At 37.2% G+C, this 20,452-nt stretch overlaps 1 pseudogene; it reads left to right on the forward strand.

The window, feature by feature from the left end:
* Positions 1-3,963: 3,963 nt before the first annotated feature.
* Positions 3,964-4,254, forward strand: LOC122897450 (annotated as a pseudogene).
* The last annotated feature ends 16,198 nt before the right edge of the window (positions 4,255-20,452 follow it).

Here is a 20,452-nt window from a genome sequence, read left to right on the forward strand (position 1 = left end):
TTTCCCTGTACAGAGAGTCACGGCTTTGTAAATTATTCTTCATAATCTCCTATTTTTGTAAATAATTATGATCTTGTGAGGCAAAATAATAGTAACAATAATTGGGCGCCTGGGTGGCTCAGTGGGTTAAAGCCTCTGCCTTCGGCTCAGGTCATGATCCCAGGGTCCTGGGATCGAGCCCCACATCGGACTCTCTGCTCAGCGGGGAGCCTGCTTCCTCCTCTCTCTCTCTCTGCCTACTTGTGATCTCTGTCTGTCAAATAAATAAAATCTTTAAAAAAAATAGTAACAATAATTAATAATGAAAGTGTGGACCACCTGGGTGGCTCAGTAGGTTGCTTTTTTTCTCAGTGTTTTGTATCCTGCAACTTTACAAAATTCATTTAGCAGTTCTAGTAAGTTTTTGGTAGAGTCATTCAGGTTTGTTGTATATATGACATAGTATAGTATGTCATCTGCAAATAATGAAAGTTTTACTTCTTCCTTGCCAATTTGAATGCCTTTTATTTCTTTCATCTCTGGTCATAATCTCAGGATCATGGGATAGAGCCATGTATAGGACTCCATGCTCAGTGGGGAATCTGCTTGAGATTCTCTCTCTCCCTCTCCTGCTGCCCTCCCCTCAATTGTGCACTGTCTCTCTCTCTTTCTAAATACATAACCCTTTAAAAATAATAATAATAATAAAGTGTAAATAAAGGAAAAGTTTGAGCTTCTATTATTTGAGGAAAGAATTTTCTTTTTAATAAATGCTTCATTATCATTTAATGTTTACCTCATGATTCTAAAATCTCTGCTCTCTGCTCAGCAGGTAGTCTGCTTCACCTGCCTCTCTGCCTCTCTGCCTACTTGTGATCTCTGTCTGTCAAATAAATAAATAAACTCTTTTAAAAAAAAGAGTAATTTAAGTAACTTTCTCTAAGTTATACAGCTTTTAAGTATAACTTTTTATAAGTTATATTAAGTGTATATATAAGTATACATATATACTTATATATAGTTATATAAGTGTATATATAAGTATACATATATAACTATATATAGTTATATAACTATATATAAGTATATATGTAAGTATATATAAATTATATTAAGTATAACTTTTTTAAGTATAACTTTTTACTTTTAAGTAACTTTCTCTAAGTTATACAGCTTTGATTGTCAAAAAAAATGCTAAAAATTGATTTGCAATTTTGAAATTAAGATTTCAAGACACAAGGACACTTGGGTGCTCAGTTGGTTAAGTGTCTGTCTTTGGCTCAGGTCATAATTCCATGGTTTTAGGATTGAGTCCCATATCTGGCTCCTTGCTCAGCGGGGAGCCTGTTTTTCCCTCTGCCTACTTTTCTCTCTCTCTCTCTCTGACATATACATAAATAAAATCTAAAGAAAAACAGTTTAAAATTTCAAGACATATTATCATTGCTGATTCTCAGGATATAGTGGTACTTATTGGTAAAATATAATATTGGAACCAAATTATGTTAATCATTATAAATACAAAGAAAATAAAAGAATAACTTAAAATTTTTTATTCAGGAGATGCACATGGCCAAGAGAAAAATTCTCACAGCTTTGGGATTATCAGGTTATGGCATAAAGTAGATTCCGTATTTGTGGAACTCCCACCTAGTCCCAAATAAACTACAAATTACCTTTCAGTACCAAAATTACAAGCAGTCCAAGGGTAGATCACCGACTCAACTCCTTCCTTCTTTGCCAAAGTTTTCAGTGTTATCTTATATCTGTATGTTTTGTTTTTCCTTGGGGGATAGTCTCTGAATTGATCATGAAAGGAGGTGGGAAAACAGAATTCAATTTACAGAAAGCAAAGAAGGAAGAAAATGAGGGGAAATTGGTGGAACATTGTTTCTATCCCAAATAGTCCAGTGGCCAAAGAGTCAGTTTACTCAAGACCATGTTCATTTGTAAATTATATATTGTGGCAGGACCAGAGGGCTTCACAGGGGAAATCTACCAAACAGTTACAGAAGAGTTAATATGTATTCTTCACAAACTATTCCAAAGTTTACAACACACACACACACACACACAGAAGGAAATTCCAAATTCATTCTATGAGGAAGGCAGGCAAGCATTACCCTGACACTAAAAGCAGATAAAGACAATACCAACAAAAGAGAACCACAGGCCAATATCTTCAATGAACAGAGTCCAAAAATCCTCAGTAAAATACTAGCAACTTGAATCCAATAATGCATTAAAAAAGCATTCACCACTATAAAGTGGGATTTATTTCTTGTATGCAAAGTTGGCTCAATATTTACAAATCAATCAACATGATTCATCACATCAATAAGAGAAAGGATAAAAACTATATCATCATTTCAATAGACACAGAAAGAGCACTTGGCAAATTACAATATCCATTCATGATAAAAGCCCTCAACAAAATAAGTTTAGAGGGAACATACTTCAACATAATGAAGGCCATATATGAAAAACCTAGAGCAAACATCATACTCAATGGGGAAATCCTAAGATCAGGAATGAGATGAGGATGTTCACTCTTTCCACTTTTATTCAACATAATATTGGAAGTTCTAGCCATAGCAATCAGACAACCAGTTTTGGGCCTGGAGGGAGCCTAATTTGTTATTTTGAAAAATTTCAAAGAATATTGTACTAAAAGTCACAGTGTAAGTGCAAATGAGCACTGAATATCTCAATCAAAAATAGCACCCAAAGAAATAAACAAAGGGGTGCTGTTAGAATCTGCATGCTTACACCAGAATTCAGGGCAAGAATGGTATTATTGTTACTGATTTTAAGTCTTTATAATAATTAACAATAAGTGAGGGTATCTTTTGTGTCAGACACTTGTGATAGGAGATTCAGCAGGAGCCCACACAAAATTCACTTCATAAAGCTTGTATTCAGATATACACATGTGGTTTGCCCTTCATAGAAAGAAACACCCTATCCATCGATAAACTAGAAGGTCACTTGTTCTACACAACACAGTATTCAATACAAGTGTTATAATCCCTAAAAGCCCACTCATATACCTGCCATCAGGTCTGAAAAGTCAGTATTCCAAGTGTGTCCTTTTTTGTTCTTCTCCTTCCTTGTCCTTTTTGCAAAAGCAAACTTTTGAGAAGGGTAACATGTACAGCCTCAAATTCTTTATTTAGTGTAAACCTATTAGGTAAATCTACTCTCAGTGGGGATCCTGGCAATCTGGGGATAATTAACAGGAAAAAATAATGGTGGAGAAGAATGGGAAGGGCTTAAGGAAGTATCCACCACCCATTTTTGCCTTCAGCCAAACATGCTGACCATGTAAGAGACTCACAACTTATTGGAAGTAAAAGGATTTTTAAGGAGGGCACTTGATGTAATGAGCATTGGGTGTTATATGCAACTGATGAATCAATAAATTCTACCCTTGAGACTAATAATACAGTATATGCTAACTAAACTGAATTTAAATTTAAAAAAAATTATAAAAGGCTTTTTAAACATCTTCCTGTACAGGAGTTTTTACTGGTCCCATGCATGGACTTCAGAAGGTTCTGGAATTTCTGAAAGCATTTATAAAAAAATTTCTGTGTGCATACATATGAGCACTTTTTGGGGGAAAAACTTTAATCAGATCCTTGAAGGGGCTGGGACAAAAAAAAATTTAAGAACCACTGGACTAATAAAGGTTACCACCACAGACTGTGCTATCAGAAGTGCGACTTGGCAGGAAGGGCCCAGAAAATGAGGGCTTTCATATAATATTCCCCTAAATGGTTATAAACTGCTAGTTTGTCGAACTTCCTCATTTTACAGGTGAGGAGATTGAAACCCAAAGACAATTATACAAATTGTCTGATGTAATATAATTATAATTACAGTATACTAGAATAGTGTAATATAGATGAGCTCAGGCAGGCCTTTTTAGCTTCACTTGTCACCTGCATTGCTGTGTTGTCCAGAGCAGCTGAGCCCAGCATTATGACATCTGCCTTGGAGAACTACATCAATCAAACTGTTGCATTTATTACTTCTGAGGAGAGAATGGTTGTGCAAAGATTGCAATGTTTTAACCAGACCATTAACTTGAGTTTGGATGAAAGTCATGAACTAGTATTCAGCCCTTCACAGGAGTAAAACAAGTGGTACTAGGGATACACATTATAACAAAGTCACAATGTTGCAGTCATTAGAGAAATTGCTGAAGAAACAAATCCTGCATTTGATTTGGGGACTATTCAAGCAGAACTTCTAAACTCTGTATCACACTGAGAAAAAACTATGTACCTTGAATATCTGTAAATCTTTGTATAGAAACTGATTATTTGGAGGATAATGTATGGAATTTTTCTGAATGTGTAATGATGGACTTTGACTCCATATTGATTTATTGTAATATGACATGTAAATTAAAATATTTCTACATGTCTTAATATAGATAATACAGATGAGCTCAGTGTAAATTATTTTGAGTCTAATGAGAGATAATTTATCTTTTCCTCTTTCTATTTTTTTTTGATGTTTCTTTTCTGAGAGTCACTGTAAATGGTAGAGAGGGTGCTCACTGTGTTAAATACAGGGTTATGCTGGCATTTTTAGGTATTTTTAGATATGTGTAATGATAGAAGAGGATAAGTGAAATAATAGGGAACTAAATGTTGAATTCCAGAGCTATTGCCATTATATTTGAAAAAATTTTAAAATAGAGGTTCCTGAGTTTAAAGGATCTCTGAAGTTGTATAAAATTTTTGGAGTGTGTGTGTATTTTACAGAAAATATTCTATAGATTTTATAAGCTTCTTAAGAGTCCATAACATGCAAAAAAGTTAAAAACCACTGACCTCATTTATTCATTGAAGTAAACTAAGGCCCAAAGAGGATAAGGGACTCACATGTTCTCACAGTTAGGAAGTAAAAAGCTAAGACAAGAACTCAGTCTCTCAACTTTGGTTCAGTGGTTTTTACACTGTGCCCTAAGCAACCTTTTTCTCTACTACCTTATATTTCTAAAGATGATGTATTTATGCTTTTGGCCTATTTAATACCTGTGGGAAAGACCTGATGAGATATACTCAAAACCACAGACACTTGTAGACTCAATACAGAAAGGTATTCTTTAAGTGAATGTAAGGACGTCTTCTGAAACTCAAAGCATTCAATTAATATATTTTCAAATAAATCTAGCCACTGTGATTGTGGTAAGAAGTTAAAGTGACATAAGTAAGTTTTTAGTTATAGACACTGTAAAATTGGATCTACTTCTTTTATATAGGAAGCAACTTGTCAAACATTATTAGATAAATCACTGGATCTCCAGGAGAGAGAGAGAGAAAAAAAAATAGGCCCAGATGCCACACAGCTAAGGACAATTCAGCAAGGAGATATGTCACATCATGAGAATATGCTAGGAGAATATTCACTATCTAACACTTAGCACTATGATATTAAAGACTTTATGTGACACTTTGCACAGATAGTCTAAAAGAATGGGATGCCTCTGCCATAATTATTTCCGTAAGATCCAAGCTCACCCATATGTCCCCAGCCTCATATTGCTTTCTTCTGCTTCCAAGTGTCATAAATTTTCATCTGTTTAACCAAATTGGGTCACAGGCCTGTATATCAGTTGCCAAAAAATAATTTAAAAATATGTGTGTTTGTGTATGTATGCATACATGCAATGTAGATTTTAGTTTTGTAATTCAATTGTAGAAGAATCCAAACTAGAATGAGGTTGGAATGGGTATTGGATAAACAAACACAGAATATCTTCCATGGGAGGTGAGACTAGTCAACTGTTTTACATTGCAGTATGCAAAGGGGGTTAGTGTTAGTAGGTCACTCAAAGAATAATTTAAAATCAAAACTGACATGCTAAAACCTTGGGACAGTACTAAGTTAGTTAACTACATAGTGCTAGTATGACACAAAACTCTTCGGATTAAAAGTATAGATTGCTCTAGGCAGTATAGACATTTTTTTCATGTTAAAATCTGAATTTTAATTGTAAAAACTGTATTCTGTAAATATAGTTATATCAGCCTCTCTGCACGCAGCCTGGTTCAGATATCGACAGCTAGGGTACACACAGATGTCACTGGTACCACGGAGCAAAATCAGTTAAACATTTACTCCTGGCTTCAGGCCCTTAAAATTCTTACCATTCAAAACAGAACAACATACTTCTATGCACTACTATTCAGGGTAAAATGATCAACTGTCTTACTAATTTCATACTATGAGGTAAAGAATTTAAACAAAAATAGATTCAGTGTCTTCTATTGCTCTAAGTCTTACGCTGGGGTATTAATCCAAGTAGGGGTTTGACACTTAAGGCGACAGGGAGGCTATGCTGATCCTAACTGGGGAGAAAGAGGAAAACCATTTTTCCAAGGCTACAAGTATTCCTTTTTCAGAAAAGGTTTATATCCCAGACCTACAACAAATAAAACATTTTAGCCAATAAGCACGGGTAGATAGGAGGTTAATTTTTGCTTTCCTCTACTCTATACCTCTAAAGTCTCCTGCCCAGTCTGTTCGAAAGCACAGACTCTATACTCTTCCTAATGATGGTCTTTGTGGGCACCCTCTACAAACTTCCTGATGCCACCTTCGGAATTTTTGTCTACTTTTATCTTCGCTCAATTTGGCCTAAGGAAGTTTTTACTCCAACAGCAACAAAGTATATTTGCAATCAGCTAACTCAGTGGCCACTGTGTGGATTTTTCATTTTGTGGATAATCCCTGGCTAATTTCTAAGGCCCTAACCTACCCCTGTGTTCCCTACCTGTCCTCAGAAAAGCAAAGGAAATGTATCATTAGTCTAAACCCGCATCCTAAAACCAACATAAGTAATTCACACCTATCCTTCTCCCGTGGTAAGTAAATAAATTTTCTGAACTGAGGTTATGTTACCGCTAAAAGCCCATGTTATGCTGGGCTTCTAGAATAACTCTAAAGGACTTTATCTCCCCATCTTCATTTATAAGCAATAGGAAATTTTCACTTCCTTTCTAAATGTGCAGTTTCATCCAACTGCCCCTGTATTCCGGCTCCAGAAAAGAATTAAAGTGTCAGGTTATAAAACCACACCACTCTAGGAAGAGGCTCCCTAATCAGCATTGTTACGTTTACACACTGTACAAGAATTTTTCCTAAGGTCGGGGACCGTGTCATGCTCCCCCAGACCGTCACATTCATTTGTAATCTGGAAGCAACTGAGACCCCATAAACGTTTTAGTATTTGTTTTCGAAAGTAAGGAGACGGTGCTGTGAAGTCTGAACCAGTATAGACATTTTAACAATGTTTATTCTTCCGATCCAAGAGCATGGAATGGTCTTCCATCTTTTTGTGTCTTCTTCAGTTTCTTTCATGAGTGTTCTGTAGTTCCTCGGGTACAGATCCTTTACATCTTTGGTTAGGTTTATTCCCAGGTATCTTATGGTTCTTGGTGCTATAGTAAATGGAATCAATTCTCTAATTTCCCTTTCCGTATTTTCATTATTAGTGTATACTGCCTAGAGCAATCTATACTTTTAATGCTATTCTGATCAAAATTCCATCGGTATTCTTCAAAGAGCTGGAGCAAATAATCCAAAAATTTGTATGGAATCAGAAGAGACCCCGAATCGCTAAGGAAATGTTGATAATCAAAAATAAAATGGGGGGGGCGCCTGGGTGGCTCAGTGGGTTAAGCCGCTGCCTTCGGCTCAGGTCATGATCTCAGGGTCCTGGGATCGAGCCCCGCATCGGGCTCTCTGCTCAGCGGGGAGCCTGCTTCCTCCTCTCTCTCTCTGCCTGCCTCTCTGCCTACTTGTGATCTCTCTCTGTCAAATAAATAAAATCTTTAAAAAAAAAAATAAAAAAAAATAAAAAAAAAATAAAATGGGGGACATCAAGTTACCTGATTTCAAGCTTTATTACAAAGCTGTGATCACCAAGACAGCATGGTACTGGCATAAAAACAGACACATAGACCAGTGGAACAGAGTAGAGAGCCCAGATTTGGATCCTCAACTCTATGGGCAAATAATCTTCGACAAAACAGGAAAAAATATACAGTGGAAAAAAGGCAGTCTCTTCAATAAATGGTGCTGGGAAAACTGGGCCGCTATATGTAGAAGAATGAAACTCAACCATTCTCTTACACCGTATACAAAGATAAACACAAAATGGATAAAAGACCTCAATGTGATACAGGAATCCATCAGAATCCGAGAGGAGAACATAGGCAGTAATCTCTTCAATATCAGCCACAGCAACTTCTTTCAAGATATGTCTCCAAAGGCAAAGGAAACAAAAGCGAAAATAAACTTCTGGGACTTCATCAAAATCCAAAGCTTCTGCACAGCAAAGGAAACGGTCAAAAAAACAAAGAGGCAACCCACGGAATGGGAGAAGATATTTGCAAATGACAGTACAGACAAAAGGTTGATATCCAGGATCTATAATGAACTCCTCAAACTCAACACACACAAAACAGGCAATCCTATCAAAAAATGGGCAGAAGATATGAACAGAGACTTCTCCAATCAAGACATACAAATGACTATCAGACATATGAAAAAATGTTCATCATCACTAGCCATCAGGGAGATTCAAATGAAAACTACTTTGAGATATCACCTTACACCAGTTAGAATGGCTAAAATTAGCAAGACAGGAAACAACATGTGTTGGAGAGGATGTGGAGAAAGGGGAACCCTCTTACACTATTGGTGGGAATGCAAGTTGGTGCAGCCTCTTTGGAGAACAGTGTGGAGATTCCGCAAGAAATTAAAAATAGAACTTCCCTATGACTCTGCCATTGCACTACTTGGTATTTACCCCAACGATACAGATGTCGTGAAAAGAAGGGCCATCTGTACCCCAATGTTATAGCAGCAATGGCCAAGGTGGCCAATCCGTGGAAAGAACCAAGATGCCCTTCAACGGACGAATGGATAAGGAAGATGTGGTCCATATACACAATGGAATATTATGCCTCCATCAGAAAGGATGAATACCCAACTTTTGTAGCAACATGGACGGGACTGGAAGAGATTATGCTGAGTGAAATAAGTCAAGCAGAGAGAGTCATTTATCATATGGTTTCACTTATTTGTGGAACATAACAAACAGCATGGAGGACAAGGGGCGTTAGAGAGGAGTAGGGAATTTGGGTAAATTGGAAGGGGAGGTGAACCATGAGAGACTATGGACTCTGAAAAACAATCTGAGGGTTTTGAAGGGGCGGGGGGTGAGAGGTCAGGGTACCAGGTGGTGGGTATTATAGAGGGCACGGATTACATGGAGCACTGGGTGGGGTCAAAAATAATGAATACAGTTAGGCTGAAAATAAAAAATAAATAAATAAAACTCTTTGGAATTTTAGTTTAAGTCAAACAGGATTAAGAAGATAAACATTAAAAAAGATAAAATACCCTAAATCCATGTCTACAATCTTTAATTTGAAATGCCTGTTTAGGAATTGCCTGTGTTTTTGCATGTTCCCATAGAGAACTGACTGTATCAGGAGTTTGAAGGGACTGGGGGGTGGGAACCTGTCGGCTCAAGAATGCCTGATCTGGTTCAAGAGCACAATGAGGTAAAAATGAATTAACAGCAGAGTAAATGGAATGGGGGTAGATAATTGGGTGCTAAGAATAGAGAGACTGCAAAGAGGCTGAGAGCTAAGGGGAAAAGAAGAAAAAATGGATTAAAGGTGGAATTGGTTAAGAGACTTTTCAGCTAGAGTAAATTATATGTTCATAGGCAATGTTCTCTGTGTCTGTGATGAACTCTGTTAGGAAACAGTCGTAATCTTGGGGAACAAGGAAATGGGACTGGTTGGAGACCACTGCATGTTGATTTTCTTGCCCTGAATCCCAGATCTGACTAAAAGACCAGGAGCTAATAACTTATGAAGATGCTCTTCTTTTCTAGGTCATATGGAGGAAAAGACCTTTTTTTTTAGGTATAGTTTCCACAGATTATTCACATACAGTAGAAAATAAAAAATGATCAGTAAAAAGCAGTTTTTCCTTGGCTTAAGGAATTGGACTAAATTGGTTCCATGAATCCCTTCTAATTTCAAGGATTTGCTGAAGGTTCTTCTGGTTGGATAACAGAAAGTTAACTTGAAACCATCTATCTGAGCAGAATATCCAAACCCAAATAGGCTATCTATATTTCTTCTTAATTAGGTTGTACAAATTTCATGAGCCATACTGCCTATATCTCCAGTATAGAAGTGCTTACTTCTTTTGAGCCTATTTTCCCAGTCAATTTGCTTTGACAATTATACACAGCAATAAATGAAATCTTTAATATTGACCTACTTTCTAGTTTATATTAAACCAAAGATACTTAAAACAATTTATTTATCAGTAATTTCTCGTTTAGCTTTGCTTGTCATGACTTATTAAACAAAGGTCACATCTCCAGCTCATTGTAAACATCAACTAAACTGTTAACAAGAATAACATCAACTCTATTCTCTGTTAGCTCAGCAAAAAGCAAGTAATGTAGGATGAACAAAATGCTCCTCTTGCCACTATGTAGAGAGTATCTGAGTCCCTGGTTCCCCATCCCAAAAGGCCATGCTCTATCCCAAGTAATTAATCAAATACCCAATAGGCAAATTCTAAGCCATCTGCTCCTTTTTGGAGCCTTATATATGTCTCATTACTATTCCTTTCACTCTGTTTTCCATATGTCAGGCATTTTAATCCTTAGGGTTATCATCATATTAACCAAGATCTCCTCTGCCATATTCTGGATGTTTTAGTAAGAACTTTTGTCATATGCATTTGACTAAAACCCAATTCAAACTGGACCTAGGGAAAAAATGTGTTAGACGATGTATGAAAAATTTCCAGGACTTCAAACATTTTTGGATCTAGGTTACAGACAATGAAAGCAAAAACATGCTTCTTATCATATATCCTCTCTTATTTCCTCTAGCTTGGCTTTATTCTTAGGTAGGCTTTCCTAAGTGGTGATAACCTGTGCTTCCAATAGTCCTGAAAGGTAAGTAGAGCAGGTATTATTATATTCTTCTTACACATGAGGAAAATGAAACACAAAGGACTTAAATATTTGAAAGGACTGTTCAAGGTTATTCTAGCTTAGTAAGTAGATGATTATATCAGACATATCAGTGACTTCACAGTATTTCAGATTTTACTCCAACTGTTTCTAAAGCAATTAGCTATAAACAGATACAACATAAAAACATCATGACTCAACCATACCATATATGTCTCATTTTTTGGCTCAAGGTTTCTCTGTGCTGCATTACATGCTTATTGGAAAAATTGAAACTGAGACAATGCTTTTAAAATGTTCATAATCATAGATCCAACATTATCTTAACTAGGATTGGCTTTAATAATATGGATTCTAAATAGGAAAATTGTCTTACCTTACTCTTTCATTAAAAAAAAAAAAGTCAGCAGCCAGAGAACAGTAGCATTGTAGCTAAGCAGAAATGCAAGTAGAAAAGAGGAAGATCGATAAGCCACTGGCTACACTAATCCAAAAGAAAAGAGAGAAAGCCCAAATTCATAAAATTATGAATGAGAAGGGAGAGATCACAACTAACACCAAGGAAGTAGAAACAATCATCAGAAGTTATTACGAACAGTTATATGCCAATAAGCTTAGCAACCTAGATGAAATGGATGCATTCCTGGAAAAATATAAACTACCAAAATTGAACCAGGAAGAAATCGACAACCTGAATAGACTGATATCTAATAACGAGATTGAATCAGTGATCAAAAACCTCCCAAAAAACAAGAGCCCAGGACCTGATGGATTCCCTGGAGAATTCTACCAAACCTTCAAAGAAGAAATAACACCTATTCTCCTGAAGCTGTTTCAAAAAATTGAAGCAGAAGGAAAACTTCCAGACTCTTTCTATGAAGCCAGCATTACCCTGATCCCCAAACCAGGCAAGGACCCTACCAAAAAGGAGAATTTCAGACCAATATCACTGATGAATATGGATGCTAAGATTCTCAACAAGATCCTAGCCAACAGGATCCAAGAGCACATTAAAAAGATTATCCACCATGATCAGGTGGGATTCATCCCTGGGCTACAAGGATGGTTCAACATTCACAAATCAATCAATGTGATACAACAAATTAATATGAGAAGAGAGAAGAACCACATGGTCCTCTCAATTGATGCAGAAAAAGCATTTGACAAAATCCAGCATCCGTTCCTGATTAAAACGCTTCAAAGTATAGGGATAGAGGGAACATCCCTGAACCTCATCAAATCTATCTATGAAAGACCCACAGCAAATATCATCCTCAATGGGAAAAAGCTTGCAGCCTTCCCATTGAGATCAGGAACAGGACAAGGATGCCCACTTTCACCACTCTTGTTCAACATAGTATTAGAAGTCCTAGCAACAGCAATCAGACAACAGAGAGAAATAAAAGGTATCCAAATTGGTAATGAAGAAGTCAAACTCTCTCTCTTCGCAGATGACATGATTCTTTATATGGAAAACCCAAAAGACTCCACCCCCAAACTACTAGAACTCATACAGCAATTCAGCAACGTGGCAGGATACAAAGTCAATGTGCAGAAATCAGTGACTTTCTTATACACTAACAATGAAAATACAGAAAGGGAAATTAGAGAATTAATTCCATTTACTATAGCACCAAGAACCATAAGATACCTGGGAATAAACCTAACTAAAGAGGTAAAGGATCTGTACTTGAGGAACTACAGAACACTCATGAAAGAAATTGAAGTAGACACAAATAGATGGAAGACCATTCCATGCTCTTGGATCAGAAGAATAAACATTGTTAAAATGTCTATACTGCCTAGAGCAATCTATACTTTTAATGCCATTCCGATCAAAATTCCACCGGCATTCTTCAAAGAGCTGGAGCAAATAATCCTAAAATTTGTATGGAATCAGAAGAGACCCCGAATCGCTAAGGAAATGTTGAAAAACAAAAATAAAGCTGGCGGCATCACCTTACCTGATTTCAAGCTTTATTACAAAGCTGTGATCACCAAGACAGCATGGTACTGACATAAAAACAGACACATAGACCAGTGGAACAGAGTAGAGAGCCCAGATATGGACCCTCAACTCTATGGTCAATTAATCTTTGACAAAACAGGAAAAAATATACAGTGGAAAAAAGACAGTCTCTTCAATAAATGGTGCTGGGAAAACTGGACAGCTATATGTAGAAGAATGAAACTCGACCATTCTCTTACACCGTACACAAAGATCAACTCAAAATGGATAAAAGACCTCAACGTGAGACAGGAATCCATCAGAATCTTAGAGGAGAACATAGGCAGTAATCTCTTTGATATCAGCCACAGCAACTTCTTTCAAGATACGTCTCCAAAGGCAAAGGAAACAAAAGCGAAAATAAACTTCTGGGACTTCATCAAAATCAAAAGTTTCTGCACAGCAAAGGAAACAGTCAAAAAAACAAAGAGGCAACCCACGGAATGGGAGAAGATATTTGCAAATGACAGTACAGACAAAAGGTTGATATCCAGGATCTATAATGAACTCCTCAAACTCAACCCACACGAAACAGACAAACACATCAAAAAATGGGCAGAAGATATGAACAGACACTTCTCCAATCAAGACATACAAATGGCTATCAGACACATGAAAAAATGCTCATCATCATTAGCCCTCAGGGAGATTCAAATTAAAACCACATTGAGATATCACCTTACACCAGTTAGAATGGCCAAAATTAACAAAACAGGAAACAACATGTGTTGGAGAGGATGTGGAGAAAGGGGAACCCTCTTACACTGTTGGTGGGAATGCAAGTTGGTGCAGCCTCTTTGGAGAACAGTGTGGAGATTCCTCAAGAAATTAAAAATAGAGCTTCCCTATGACCCTGCAATTGCACTCCTGGGTATTTACCCCAAAGACACAGATGTCATGAAAAGAAGGGCCATCTGTACCCCAATGTTTATAGCAGCAATGGCCACAGTCGCCAAACTATGGAAAGAACCAAGATGCCCTTCAACGGACGAATGGATAAGGAAGATGTGGTCCATATACACTATGGAGTATTATGCCTCCATCAGAAAGGATGAATACCCAACTTTTGTAGCAACATGGACGGGACTGGAAGAGATTATGCTGAGTGAAATAAGTCAAGCAGAGAGAGTCAATTATCATATGGTTTCACTTATTTGTGGAGCATAACAAATAGCATGGAGGACAAAGGGCGTTAGAGAGTAGTAGGGAATTTGGGTAAATTGGAAGGGGAGGTGAACCATGAGAGACTATGGACTCTGAAAAACAATCTGAGGGGTTTGAAGTGGTGGTGGGGTGGGAGGTTGGGGTACCAGGTGGTGGGTATTATAGAGGGCACAGCTTGCATGGAGCACTGGGTGTGGTGAAAAAATAATGAATAATGTTTTTCTGAAAATAAATAAATTGGAAAAAAAAAGAGGAATTTCAGCTCACTGTTAACTCATGCTTAGTGAATAGTAAGCAACAATCACCAGCAGCAACAAAAATAAATCTCATGTTAGGCTGAATTAATGGAAATAAACTGGGATGATAGTATTGATAGTTATATTCTACTCCAAGCCAGTTAGACCACTCCTAAAATCCGCTTATGAAGTTCAGTAACACTTGAGGAAAGAATATGATGCCAAGAGAACATCTAAGATGATAAAAATATATTTACAAGATTAACTATTTGAAATAACTGAGGACATTTAGTGTGCAGAATGTGGGAATGTAGAATGAAGAACATGATATCTACCTTTAAATAACTCAGTGGGCTGTTTCACAAAATAATATCTTATTCAATGATTACTATGCACCAGCTACAGAGCCAGGGCCTTTCCATGAGCAGATCAATCAACACAATACTAACGGGAGAATTGGAAGAAGTAAATACAAATTCCCAAGAGACATGTTTGCTGAATGCAAGAAAAAACATTGAAACAATTACTTAAAAAGACAGCATAAGCAAGTAAATATGTTCCCTGTCTCTTTGGAGGTCTGAAATCAGAACCTGGACTATTCACGATGGTGACTGTTAGGGACTGAACTGTGTACTCCCCAAAATTCATCAAATGTTGAAGCCTTAATTTCCAATGTGACCGTATTTGGAGAAGAGGCTTTTGAGAGAGTTATAGATTAAATTATTTCATAAGAATTGGGCCTTAATTGAATAGAGCTGATACCGTTATAAGAAAAGGAAGAGACACCAAAACTAATTGCCTCTCTCTCCTCCTCTTTTCTCTCTCTCTCTCTACACACACACACACACACACACACACACAGTGACTCTCCCATGTAAGAAGGGACCTATCTGTAAGCCAGGAAGGAAGCTCTCTCACTAAAAACTGAACCTGGGTCTGGGACTTTCCAACTTACAGAACTATGAGAAAATCAATTTGTTAAGTTACCCAGTCTAAGGTATTCTGTTATGGAAGCCTACACTGTATGTGCCAAATAGCTAGCTTGTGCAAGCACACCTTAACTGTCCCTGTAAGTCTTGAGAATGCAGAGATCCCACCCACTTCTATATTCCTATCAATCAGAATGTGTAGAAAAATGTGTAGTTCAGTCCTCAAGATCAGGTGTTCCAGGTGTGACCAAAACAGAGCATCTCCCTTATAATGAAAAATGTCCAGATGGCAAGCCTTGCTCTCCTTGGAATACTGGCTCTGCGAGGAGGGAAGGGATGCATATAGTTCCTAGACTACTCTCTAAAAGCTTGCTGCATGTAGATCCCAGCAACAGATATTTTGTCCCATTAGCTGCTTCTAAACTCCTTGTATGTAAGCTCCCTGATAAACATATGCCTCATTCACTGTCTCCAGATCTTTTCTTTGGCTTTGCCAAAGCATCACCCACCTTTGCTCAGAGTCTGCTGGGGTACAATTACATATATCCTGAGAAAACTAAAACAGGAATGTTGCAGAAGAAACTTAAGCAAAAGAAGAAAACAGGCTACAACAAGGATTCTAAAATTGTTTGAAAAAATCCTGGGAACGTAAAGGTAGACAAAAACTTAAAAAAAAAAAAAAAAGGTCAGGGACAAATGACTTTCCTGGCTGCTTCCGTGATTTTCTCTTTATCTTTGGCTCTTAATGTTTTGATTATGTTTCTGTTTGTAGACTTCTTTGTTTCAGTATAATTTTGAAGGTTTTTAAAATTTCTTGAATGTGAAGATTAGTGCTTTTCACCAAATTGATACAATTTGTGACTACCACTTCTTTAAATATTTTTCTGTCATTTTAATCAATCTCTTTCCTTCTGATATTTCCATTGTATATGTGTTAGTCTGCTTCATCTTGCCCCACTTTCTTCTAAGGCTGTTCACTTATCCTCACTTCTATTTAAGTCTTTCAGATTGCATAATACAGGTTGATCTATCTTCAAGTTTGCTGATTCTTTATTCTAAAAATTACACGTACTCTTGGGTGCCTGGGTGGCTCAGTGGGTTAAAGCCTCTGCCATTGGCTCAGGTCATGATACCAGGGACCTGGGATGGAGCCCCACATCAGGTTCTCTGCTCAGCGAGGAGCTTGCTTCTACCTCTCTGCTTGCCTCTCTGCCTACTTGTGATCTCTGCCAAAAAAATAAATATTTAAAAAAGTTAAAAAAATAAAAATTACATGTACTCTTGAACCTTTCTATTGAATTTTTCAATTTGCTTATTGTATGTTTTTATTTCCATAATTTCCATTTTTATAATCTCTATATCTTTATTGATATTTTTTACTTGATAATATACAATTTTCATCTCTTCAAGACATTAAACATTGTTTCCTTCAGTTTTTTGTGCATAGTTATAACAATTGCTTTAGGATTTTTGTTTGCTAAGTCCAACATCTGGACCCTCTCAAAGATTTTTTCAATTGCTTGTTTCTGTTCCCTGTGTATAGGTTATATTTTCCTGTTTCTCTACATATCTTAAATTTTTTTTGATAACTGCACAAACGATATATTGTAGTAACTTGATACTGAGTCTCCTCCCTTGCTGAGACTTGTTTTTTTTTTTAAACCAAAGAGCATGTTTATTTGAAATCTGTCACTTAAAATAGCCATCAAAGTATCTAGGAAAATATCCATATCAGTATCCAACATCGATATTAAATTCATGGTGTCTTTAGGATTTAACAGCTTTTCAGCTCACTTGATAGGCTACAAATAACCAAGGAACTTAAAAGCATTTGAACATCTATAATCTCTTAATTATTCCATGTATGATTCTTTTTTTTTCCAATTTATTTATTTTCAGAAAAACAGTATTCATTATTTTTTCACCACACCCAGTGCTCCATGCAAGCCGTGCCCTCTATAATACCCACCACCTGGTTGGTTGGGTACCAGGTGATGAGACTTGTTTTTGATGTTTGTTTGGTCATTTGTTTGATTTATGACTTAGGTGGACTACTTCTGTGAAGTTTATTTCTTTTGCTATTCTATAGCCTCTGATGTCTGTTCTCAGATTTTCCTTTTTTTAAAAAAATCTTTTAGTCTGGCTTCTCTTGTACACCCCTTGTTCATTACAAGTCATTTATTGGTCAAAGCTTGTACTTAAGTTCACCAAACCAATTATATCATTGGATGTGTGTGTTTCTACAGTTCAGGAAACTTGGAATTTTGCTTCAGTCTTATCCTGGATGAATGGCTCAGAAGATCCCTCTATGGCTGCCCTCGAAAGAAGTTACTTCTTTGGTTATACAACTTTTGATGTGTGCAGTCTTCCAGACCACTAGAGTTAAATGTGATCTTATTTTTCTGCCTAGATTCTTAGAAGTCACCCTAAGGTCAGAAATGTTTATTATTTTGCCATTGCTTGGCCAGAGGTTGTACTTAAGTCCCTCAAGCCAACAAGGCTTCTACTTTTTGCTGAGTGATTGGTATGTGGCTTGGAGAATGTTTTCAAGCCTGCCCCATAGCCTGCTATGACTGTTCATGAATAGTAGTGTACACAACCTTCCCAGCTTCCACAGTTGAGTGTGATCCCAGGAAAGTTCTTCTGGTCAGTATTTCTCTAGTTATCTCTACTAAACTTTGGGCTGCTCTGCTTAGATCTGGCTGCTTTTGCTTAGAACAGAGCTACAGGCTGCCTCTTAGTTGCTCTCCACCAAAATCTCCATTATTTTGATAAGGCCCTTAGACATGGAGTTGTCCAGTCTGTATGCCAAAAAGTCAGTCTGTCCCCTGAGGCTGAGAAGTCATTGTGGTTTGTGTCTTTTCTTGGGAAGATCTTTGCAATTGCCCAGAAGCTAAGGATGGAGACAGCATACTACGTCTCCTGGAGTGACAAACCTTGCTCAACTAGTGGGTTCTGGTGGAGAGAAAAATATAGTTGCTCTACCAATGGGTTCTGGTGTGGTAAAAAACATAGAAGCCCCTGGTTGTTTTTCAGTTTGCTTTTCCCAGAGTGGAATCTCTGCCTTGTGAGCAAATTGGGATGAGGCCAATCAGACTGCAGTATACTCTGTAAATGTTGGGGCAAAGTCCTAGCACCCTGAGTAGGATTTGGGTGGCAGGAAGGACTCATCCATGTCTTCTGAGAATAGAGCTTGAAAAACATAGCTCTGGGGGAGGGTCTGAAATACACATATACCCTGCCCTTGTAACAATCAACTATACAGTGCTGAGAATAAAGCTTCCTTTGCACAGAGCTCGGGATGGCAAAGAATAGGAGAGATTCATAGCTCAAATGCCACAGACTATAACTTATTGCTGAGATTTACTATATTTAGCATATTTTCTTGAATAAATGTTTTATCATGTAGTATATCCTTCTTAGATCAATTTTCAGGTAATTTAAATCATTGTTTTCTATAATTTTCACTACTTAAATATTTATTGCTCTGCAGAGTCTATTGAGCTCCTCTTACTACCAGCCTGTCTTCATAAATGAAGTTTTATTGTAATAGAGCTATAATGATTCAAGTATGAGCTCATCCATGAATGTTTGTATGTCTATGTATACTTATTTTTCAATTTATTTATTTTCAGAAAAACATTATTCATTATTTTTTCACCACACCCAGTGCTCCATGCAAGCCGTGACCTCTATAATACCCACCACCTGGTACCCCAACCTCCCAACCCCCCCACCACTTCAAACCCCTCAGATGGATTTCAGAGTCCATAGTCTCTCATGGTTCACCTCCCCTTCCAATTTACCCAAATTACCTTCTGTCTATGTATACTTTTTTTTCCCCAATTTATTTATTTTCAGAAAAACAGTATTCATTATTTTTTCACCACACCCAGTGCTCCATGCAAGCTGTGCCCTCTATAATACCCACCACCTGGTACCCCAACCTCCCACCCCCCCGCCACTTCAAACCCCTCAGACTGTTTTTCAGAGTCCATAGTCTCTCAAGGTTCACCTCCCCTTCCAATTTACCCAAATTCCCTACTACTCTCTAACACCCCTTGTCCTCCATGCTATTGGTTATGCTCCACAAATGAGTGAAACCATATGATATGTATACTTTTAAATTCAAAGGCAGAGTTGAGTATTTGCAACAGAGATCATATGGCCTGCAAAGCGTGAAGTCTTCACTATTTGGCCCTTTACAGAAAAACGTTTTCCAACTTCTTACTTAGATATCCTTTTAGAAACCTTCTCTTTTAAGAGGCAAATGATCTTAGAGAACTGTGGAAATATGGTTGACTTGATCAGTGATCCAAATTATGTTATAAATTGGTATTACCAGCTGCTCCAAGGAAATGGAAATGGAAATTCCAATTTGGAAATTGGTGGCTATGATCTGAGAAGTATCTAGAGATTCTGGTGATTTTCGAGAAGGGCAAGCCTGGATAGAGGATGAGGAAGGGACTAGTAAAAGGACAAAATGAGGCTATAGATCGTGAGTGGAGTGATGTAAGGAAAGATTCACAGAAGTGTTAAAAGAATATTGAGAGGTACCTGTACCCAGTTTCCCTTGATGCAGTTTGAATCACTCTGGCTTATTGACCTATATTTTCGACATTATGCTTCCAGTCTTTACAAGAAAAAAAATACATTTTAATTATCATATTTATAAAATATCAAACACTGCAGAAACAGGTATTAGCTTTTTAGAAGGTGTTCTCTTCCCAAGCTCGTAGTCCTCTTTTCCTCAGAGCTTCAGGCATAGAGGAGTACATGTTTCTCATGCTCTACTCATTGTTCCCAAGACGGGATATAGCTTTTCCAAATTTGGCCCTAAAGCTGTGAAATTCCATGTCCGATTCATAACTTTTCTATTATCTCACAGCTGTGCACAGATGTTTCCCTTGTTATGGAAAGCTCTTTTGTCTCTCTCCTAGGTATCTGTACTCTGTCCATGACTAAATCCCCTCTGCACAAAAAGCACTTATATCATTCACTTCTCAGGCTCTCCAGGTAACTGGACAGTAGGGATGCATAATTTTAGGTAATCTATAAAGCAAAAATTAGTAGTCTTTTCTAATGATGCATAATTTTAGGTTAT

The sequence above is a fragment of the Neovison vison genome, chromosome X (genome assembly GCF_020171115.1).
Source record: "Neovison vison isolate M4711 chromosome X, ASM_NN_V1, whole genome shotgun sequence".
Classification (NCBI taxonomy): Eukaryota; Metazoa; Chordata; class Mammalia; order Carnivora; family Mustelidae; genus Neogale; species Neogale vison.